We start from the raw sequence: 9,777 nt of genomic DNA on the forward strand, positions 1-9,777 counted from the left end.
ACAAATGCACCTCTGGCGGCAATACAAATCCAACATAAAAGTTAAATCAGTATCTAAGTTATGACCCTTAAGTTAGTTATTATTATGTTTTATTAGGAAAATAAAAAATCCCACCCAGCCACAATGTTGACACATAGAGGGGTTAATCATTCGCTAACTAGCAGGCATTTCCAACTTTCCCTGCAAGCCATTTGCATCCATAACTGCAGGTCACAATGTCAACTCTGAGGGTGTATTCACACATGCTGTGTTTAGTTCGGTTGAAACGAACTCAGGTGCACTTCCACCTTCGGTGCGCATCTTTCAGACAGGTGTGAATACAGCAATCGCACTCGGGGGCGGACCAAACAAACGCTCCGAGACCCAGCTGAAGAGGTAGTCTCGATGCGCTTCAAAACGCACTCTGCTGCAGTTCGTTTGTGGTGTGAATTTGGCCGGACTCGATCCGACCCAATTGCAGGAAGCACTGCGCCTTTTCTTTCTTTTCTTTTTTAATAAATCGCCATCAGCTTCACATTATGGGAAAGTGTTGTTGTCGCCATTGTTAGGAAGATTAGTTGTGGTTTGACCGGGAGCCCCGAGCGAAAATATTACATTTGATAATGATGCGTGCGGATCAGCGATCAGATGGAGAGGAGCGTCTCCCGTAGCCTACAGTGCCAACAGGTTCACGCTGCGCTTTGCATGAAATGTGTGTTTTTATTGTTCTTCCCAACGGGACCGTCAATACTGTCCCCGTGTCAGTTTGGTGCTGAACTGCGCCGAACTGACACCCAGCTGATACACAGCTTAATCAGCTGTGTTTCAGTTTGAGCCTATTCTTCACGCGAGTCGCGCGTCCAGCAGCAAAAATACAGTAAAAATGATGTTTCACATCGTAGGCTAGAAGCCACATAACGTGGCATTGTCATAGGGCTACATATTATAAACATATGAAACAACAATAATTAGATTTTTTTCTTCTTTATTTATAGGCTAGATGTAGGCATTTTTATTATTTTTAACTCCATATTATATCAATGATAAATTCGCAGTTTTTACTTCGTTCTTCCTGCTTCTCTCCACCCCAGAATGTCTGTCCAATGAATGAATGACCTTAGATCACGTGTGGTTTTGCTTCGTAATGCTGGTTCACTTGCAAAAGGGGCAATATGAAAGTGGACCACACCAAACAAAAAAATCCAAATTCTATTTGGTCTGGACCAAAGCAAGTGAACTAACGGACTTTCCATGTGTGAATACACCCTGAGTCACTTCCTCACCAAATACTGCATTTCAGTATTTCAACAGTCATCTTAACCGTTGCCGCAGAAGCCTTGCAGGCAATATTTTGACTAACTGGATAGGAAATCAATTCAAATGCAATTCAAAACAATTAAAAGTTTAAACTGTACCAAAACTAGTTCAGTCCCTTGCAATGATCCAGGGGAAAAATGGTTTTATAGGGGAGAGTGGCCTAAGTTGTGCAACTTTTCACTCAAAGTGACTTTAAAGTAAGGCCTTGACAGTAAAGTCTCCAACTCAAATATGTACATATATTTCAGGGTGTTGTGCATCCCTGGCAATAAAAACTTTGGATCTGGAATAAACTGTTGAAGAAATATAGCTCTCGGAAAAAAAGTTGTCTTGTTGCACAACTTGCCCCCGGTGTGGTGTAAGTTGTGCGGTTGGAGAGAATACCATGGGGTAAATTGTGCCATTGCTATACATCTCATAAACTGTAATGCAAGACAAATCCATTAGACAATCACTTATTTAAGGTGTATTTAAAGTAAATAGTTGACAAAGATTGAAGGACACTTTTCTTAAACAAGGCCTAGCAGATCTAATGGTTTTACCTGCAAAGCTCACAATGACAAAGTCACCATCATCATCTTTCTGGCCATCTGAACTCTCATCAGTGGTGTCGTTAAGTGGAATTGAGATGTCACTCTATTCTGAGCTACTGTACAATCACTTTCTTTTGGTGACCAGCGTATACAGCCATGCCACTGGCACAATTCTCAGAAATGTACTTTGCACTAGTTGCTCCGTGGTTGTGGAACCAACTGCCACCTGACAAATGTGATTTCCCCCTACATTTCTGCCTTTAAATCAAGGCTCAAAACCCATATGTACACCCTGGTGTTTCCTCCCCATTAACTATCTTACCTCTGCACTAATATCTGTGTTTATGTGGATGTATGGGCTTTACGTCTTTTATTTTGGTTATTGTCATTTTACCTCCATTGTTTACCTACTGAATGCACTATGTACAGCACTTTGGACAGTGCAAACTGTCATAAATGTGCTTTTATAAATACATTTTACTTACTTACTTACTTATAACTCACCTAGGCCCTTTGGCACAAATCACCCCAATCCCAGAAATTTGGATAATAAGCATGATGCAGCAATTTAGGGCTGACATTGTGCTAACTGTATAGACTCAAAATGTAGCATACCAAAGCACTAAAACATGTGTCAAATGTTTTCAAACTTGTCTCCAAGTGTTCAGACACAATAATCAAAAAACCTTGATCATGAAAATTTTACTTTGAAAGGCAAAACACAGGTTTTTGAGCTTAAATGTGCTTATATCTTATTCCTTGTGTCTCCCTTCTTTACAGGATGAGTCAAATGGATGGCTCTTCTTAAATATGTGGTCACATTTCCAATTTCTTCCATGGTTTTCTAGAAACAAGGGGTGGCACAGCTTCCAAAATGCACAACTTAGGCCACTCTCCCCTATATAGAATCAGTATGGGAAAGTAATATTATCATCAAGGACAATGTTTAGACATACAATCAACAAACAATTTGATAACCACTTTGTTTCTTTGTACAGACAGTCACACTGATTAGCTATATTGTACAGAAAGCTACTTTAAATAGCTGCTGAGATTGTTGCTATTAATAGCAATGCTATTACATCAGCAGATAACAACTCTGATATTCAATGTACAGTACTCCGACCGTATATAATATAATATAATATAATATAATATAATATAATATAATATAATATAATATAATATAATATAATATAATATAATATAATATAATATAATATAATATAATATAATATAATATAATATACGCAATAATTAATACTATCAATATACCCAGCTCTGATGTACTCACCTTTTTATATATATATATAAATAAAGATGCCTCAGCATGAAATACTACTTTAGTTTTCTGCTTACATTTATTTTAAACTGTAAGAAAATGGCTCCACTCCACACGATGATCTGGTTTGCAGGTAGGTTACAGCAGTCGCACCACAGGAAATGTGTATCAATGTGCCAATCAATACAAAAAAGCTGTATCTTACTCAATACCTGTCCATGACAAAGAATATACGTAGAGTAAGGTTAACATTGTCATCAATTCACATTGTATTCAGACATACAATTGCCCAAAAATGTGATATCCACTTTGATTATGTGAAAAGAAAGTCAACCTGACTAGCTGCATTTGACACGGAACGCCATTTTCAATGTTGTGGCTGCTGTTGTTGTTATTAATAGAAATACTATTACGTCAGAAGATAACAACTCTGATATACTCGAGTAGTCTAATTGTTTGGAGTAAACAGAAAACAATTGGCCATTCTTAAATCAAGGACAGGTCCTGGAACATTTTAGTAAGACATTTCAAACAGCTTGCAACCAAGGTGCGAGCTGTTCTGGGCGTAACAATATGTCCTTGTCCAAGTGGGGACAAAGGTCGTCTGGAGAAAATATCATTCACAAAGATTTACTCAAATGGAAAGTTATTGCCAATTTAAGTACAAGGATATAAAATATAATAACATACTAATATTCATATGTTTCCCCACGTTTTGAAATTTAAAACTGTTGAATCTCCATCAAATGGGTTGATAACGACACTGTTGCCGTGCCATTATCGGTCCCCCCAAAAAGATAACTGTTTCCTTTGTTTGTGGTAGGTGGGTCGTTCTCTTGTCCACTCCAATGTTTCCTATCCTGTATCCTAAAAACTGTCTGGAAAAACAATGGGAAGTGAGATAAACATACACGCAATGGTATGATACATCCTGTACCGTGACCAATCGTGGCCCCAAAGTTGAACAGAGGTGATGCACATCATATCACCTGATAACAAATAAAAAAGCAAGAAAGAAAAGCCGAGACGTTTGGCAGATTCTTGGACAATACCTCGGAAATTGCACACAAGCATTTTTCGTGTGAATTAACTCTTAATTGGTCACTCAATTAACACAACATCATTCAAAAACACGCTATGCCTTTTCACATTACACGTGTCTCCCTTCTGGAAAGTCATTTGGCTGGAATGCTCTGGGCTGATAATGAGAGAGGAGTTTTACGGATTTTACCCTAAATCAGAGACCGGCAAGTCCTCTTTCGAAGGCCGATATAAGACTGATTTGAGATGTTTTCACTGTCACACTGCACATGTCTCTTCCCCAGTTCTCAGAAAAGATAAGAACTGTGAATGTGAATTCTGATTATGGTGTGTGAAAGGAAGCAAATGAATAGAGAAGAATACCCACCGGAAAAAGAATCAGAGCTCCAGAAGGATAACTCAATTTTCCTTTTTGTGTTAGTATATATTGCACATGTATTTTAGATCTTGTACCTCTGACTGTATGCAGTAAAGTTTAACCTAACGGATCGTTCCTATTCCCAATGCTTTCAAGGTTGCCATATTGATTTTGTAGTTTTAGCAATATGGGGTTAGAGCAGTTGTAACAGTAGTATCAGTGACAGTAGTAGCAGATTCACATTGGTACTGTATCATCTGCTCGCTCTGTGCCTACAGATGCAACTTTTCATCTTTTCCCATGCATGGAAATGCCACAGGAGACAAAAGAAAGTTTAGTTTTTTTAGTCACACCACCAGACGCATTGCTTCACCACTTGGATCCATACTGAAATATCTCAATAACTCTTTAATGTGTCGAAATTAAATGTGGGTCATCAGAGGAGGAATGAAATGCTTTCACTTGTGAAATATCTTGACGGCTAGCACATGTATTGGTGCAACATTTTGTACCAATCTATTGCTATCTATTTCCTCTAGGGCCGGTGTGAGTGTAATGTTACAACAGCTATTGGACGGATTGCTGTGATATTTGGTGCAGACATTCATGTTTCCCCTTAGATACAGTGGAAATCGTACAGTCACAGAAGTATATGAGAGGTTCTCAGAAAACTCTATCTGTATCATGAATAAAGTATGATTTAAAAAAAAATAAAGATGTAAGAACAATTAAAAATACACTCGTAATGACTTGTTTATACCTAGAATAAAAATCTTTGCGGCATACTCACTACTAATGCTTCATACAAATCAGATGTAATAAATGTAGACTTGAAGCAGTGTCTACTCCTAGATGATTTACTGTATGTTCACAGGAACATGTCATCTGAGTGTTGTAACCAGCAGCAGCAAATGTGTACAGAAGCAAAGCCTGTTATGAACATGGTTCCCACTAAATATTCCCCTGTGAGTCAGTGTACTTTGCATGCACCCTAATGCTTGACAGTCCTGTGGGCTTAAATTAACAGACTCAGTCCCCGTGAGAACAATGCCAAAATGTCTGCGTGTACACAACTAAATCTTCAGTGAGATACAATAAGACGATGAGTCAGAGAGCATAAAAAAACAGTTTGCACACAAACGTTTAATTATTTTTTAGTTAATTGTGATTGTGTTATTATGGTAAACTTAAGCAATGTTCCTATGCTTTTGTATTGATCTGATTGCTTTACTCATAAAGCATTGACTCTTTCAGCTCTCCTGTGGCGGTGCCCTCTTAGGTCGAATGACACCATCGGGACTTTGTTTTCTATGCACGTTAATGTAAAAAACAGACCTTCCCTGTCTGATAGGGAAGAGCAGAAGTTCAGCCATACACAAACCACATATGTCATAGTTATCACGGGAGAATGGTGTTTCTACATTTAGAAAAAAAAAACATGTTGGCATGTGTGATTGTCTTTGACTGACTGTGGGAGTTAGACATTACTCATTCCTCAGTCCCCCTTAGGTTAAAGGCCACCAGCTTGCACCGAATATTTCCCTGTGAATCCCTTTGAAGTGGTGAGCAAGTGGACCCCCTGGTGCCCAACTTTTTAACTTCATAACACCCAGAAATGCTTCTTTCCAAATAGCTAAAAAAAACAAGGCATAATAATGAACATGTAAACATGCATAGGCAAGATTATACCCATAGGCTAATTTCCATCTTTTGTCCCTTTGCAGGTTGATGTTAAAAAATTTTACAGACCCAACCTTAATGCCACTACACAAACAATAAAAACAGTAACACTAAAATGTAATGACATATTATATTACAAAGGCTTAAACAGTTATCACATAAGGTGAACACGAAAACAAAGGCTCAAAAACGGTTTAAAAACAACAAAAAAGCAGTCATGCTGAAGACGATCCAAACACGTGCTATATTGCTAAAGTGACTTAAAGTGATAAAGTGCAGATATGCAAGTGTTGTAGTGCTAGTATCATTTGCACATTGATTTTTATAGGATATACTACATTTAGGATATTTGATAAAGCATTACGGCATGTACAACGCATTTTTTTTTGTCAAAGTAAGGAAAATACTTTCATATTATACACTTCTCTGGAAAAACAATCAATTCACAGCTGAAGACAAATATTGTTTAAAAACTGGATTTTTAGATGCCCATAGAGGGCAATAAACCACTTTGCAGGGGTAAATTATTCCACCCTAACACAGGCAGCAACCAAAACCATCTGGTCAGAGACCTGAGTGACCCTTGACGCAAAACAGAGGGGGAGAGGAGTTCAGGGATATTAAAAAGATGCTTACCCATTCACTGCCCTCAGTGTAGTCAGAAGCACATGCATGGCGGCACAAATGGTGGATGAAAACATTGCTTCACAATAGCACTAAATCCTCAGAGACAATAAACAAGAAACTTTTAAATGTAATGATTTGATAGTGCCTTTTTCACTTCTCTTTATCTATGCCTCAGGAGAAACATATAAGAAAACAGACTGTGAACCATGCCTAATCAGCACACTGTGTAATCTTTTGCAGATTGTCCAATAGTTTGGCTTGATGTAGTGCTGCATTGCATATCGGAAGGCACCTGTCTTAAAAAAAAAGGTAAGGGACTAGAATTGAAGGAGTAAATGACCGGGGGACGAAATTGTCTCACTTGTAATCAGACACGTAAAATTAGCAATACTGTCCAATAATTTGAGAGTGACATCTGGATAAACCTGGAATTTATATATCCTATTACCTCATCATTGTTTCCTCAAACAATGGCAATTCATAGGGAGCAATATCCTCTTGAAACGGAGAGCACCACTGATTGCATTTTCCTGTTATGCCTAACGTACGCTGTGATGTTATAGATAGATAGCTCTTTCTAACACTTGTGGGCCTCCGTAGCCTATACAATGCAAACTACAGGGGGGAACCTTTACAATGCATGAGACACTGGATGTATGTCCTGTAGGCTATTTTAAAAATCCAGACAGATCAAAAAGGCTCTTTAGTTCTTCAGTGGAAGTTTTTCTTTAAAGTTACAGTTTATTTTGTCTCTGTTTACATTTGCAGCTGTTTACTGTCTGCATTGTTTGCATGCTACAAAAAAAAGTGTGTGGAAGTAGTTCACTAATAATAATAAGTAACATGCAAATGCAGGTCAACCTTCAGGCCGTAAAAATGAGTAAACTCTTAGAGGTTGCTCCTTTTAGAAGGCGTGTGGTAGTGTGTGAATGTGGGACAGGGCAGTGAAAGTGTGCTCACCAAATACTTTTATCAGATAAAAAGAGGCTACATAAACATTGCCTTTGCACAGTGTACTCTACCAGTTTTTCAGTTCAGTTTATGCAACACATTCCAAGTCCCTGTCTAAAGCAATGTTTTGTTGTCAGGTAATTACAACATTTTATTAATAATAATAATAATAATGAAAAAGCATTAAAAAAACGACTATACGGAACAAAATGGCAACATTAACGTCATTTCCCTGTGGTGGTGGTGGTAGAGAGCAAAAACAATGCAAAAAGAAAGTAAATATTGGATGTGCATTCATGGCCAGAGCCTCAAAATGAATGATTAAGTTTCTCCATGATGGCTGGATGTGTAAATAAGCAAGTGTCCACTAACATGTTGATTGTATCAACTTTTTAAAAGGTTATGATATTGTCATTTGCTTTAACTTGGCGCGGACAGGAGGACAGATTACAGCAAACAAAAAAACATTACGGTTCACATATGGCAATGTGAATATTGTTTTAAAACGCAACAATGCTTTTCCTTTAATGGTTTGTTGACTGTGGACAGATCCGAGTGTGTCAGAGTTGATGGCACTGTGACTGATACTGTATGTGTCGTGCTCCTCCACTGGAACACCTCAGAAAAATGTGTCCTGTCCTGTCACATGTGTATACTAACGGTATACTCTGTTGACTTACAAAAGCAGAAGGTCCAAAGCAGAAGTGGTTAAAGTGCTCGAGTTGACAGTTCACGCCATGGTTTTAAAACTTGAAAGCAAGAGAAACCAAAGAGCTGCATGGGGTGATATTAAGTCACACTCCCAGTCAGACTGTTATTTAGGGACACGGTGACGGCACTTTCTATTATTACTTGGTCTTGTGAAGTCTTCAACAGATTTATGGAGCATTTGTGGCAGATTTCGTAGACTAAGGGGAAATATTTTCTAAACTGTAAAACTCACATGATTTGTCAGCTGATGATGATTTAGTTGTAGTTCATGTTGTAACCTTGACAACCAAATAATGGCTGGTTGTACGCACCATGTTTTGATGCTGTCCCTTCAACATAATAATTCATGAAGGTTGGATTTATTTCAGGACTGTTGTAGTATCTATACCAAGACTGAAATGTCAGTGTAGTCTCTAGTTTGTTACAGGTTCTGTGTTTTATTTGGCTATATTATAGGCTATATTTTATGTGGGCTATCTTATTACTTTTTATGTAACCTGTATTAATGTCAAATGTTAATCGAATGGACTTGATCTGATTGGATTTGTGTCAGCTTCAAGGAGCAACCACAACAAAACAAAATTCAACATGGTATAATCCCTATAACATTATATTTTCATGACGTTTTGTTGGGGGTTTGAGTTCTCCCAGAACAGAAAATCACCTGTTGCATGCAACTCTTTATCTATACCATGGTGGGCTGTTGCAACTACTTCCTTTGATATGTCTTAAAGTCTGTGGCTTGGAAGAGAAATGTAAGCTTTCGATATGAAGTTACAGCAGGAAGTGTTAGAGGGCGTTGCAGCAAGCAACAGATATAGGCTATACGTATGGGTAGCATGAGAGCTTCATGCTTCATGCTTATAGCCTTGCCTCATGGTGGACACCATGGAGATAAGAGTGTTTATAGAGCAAACATCTGTAATTGCCACAAGTTATTGTGAACTGTCTGCGACAGTCTAATAAAGCGTATGGTAGGGTTTAAAACAACAATTGACAACAACAGGCACTTTAAATTATAGTTTATTTTAACTTTTAATAATAGTTTGAGTTAAAAAATATATAATAATGTAGGCTATTTATTTAAGAGTAAAAATTAAAACTAAACAAAAAATTAAATAAATCAAAATTAAACAATACAAAATGTATTGATTTATATAAAAAAAAGTCATATTTTTTTATACAAAAATAAATGAAGAAATATTTCCACCAGGACTTTCATTTCTTGTAGGCCTACGTCTACATTTCAGTGGCTTACAACCAGGGTTACTATAAAGAGAGCTCGTAGTGTCTTGTGA

Source organism: Ammodytes marinus (genome assembly GCF_949987685.1).
Source record: "Ammodytes marinus genome assembly, chromosome: 18".
NCBI classification, from domain to species: domain Eukaryota; kingdom Metazoa; phylum Chordata; class Actinopteri; order Uranoscopiformes; family Ammodytidae; genus Ammodytes; species Ammodytes marinus.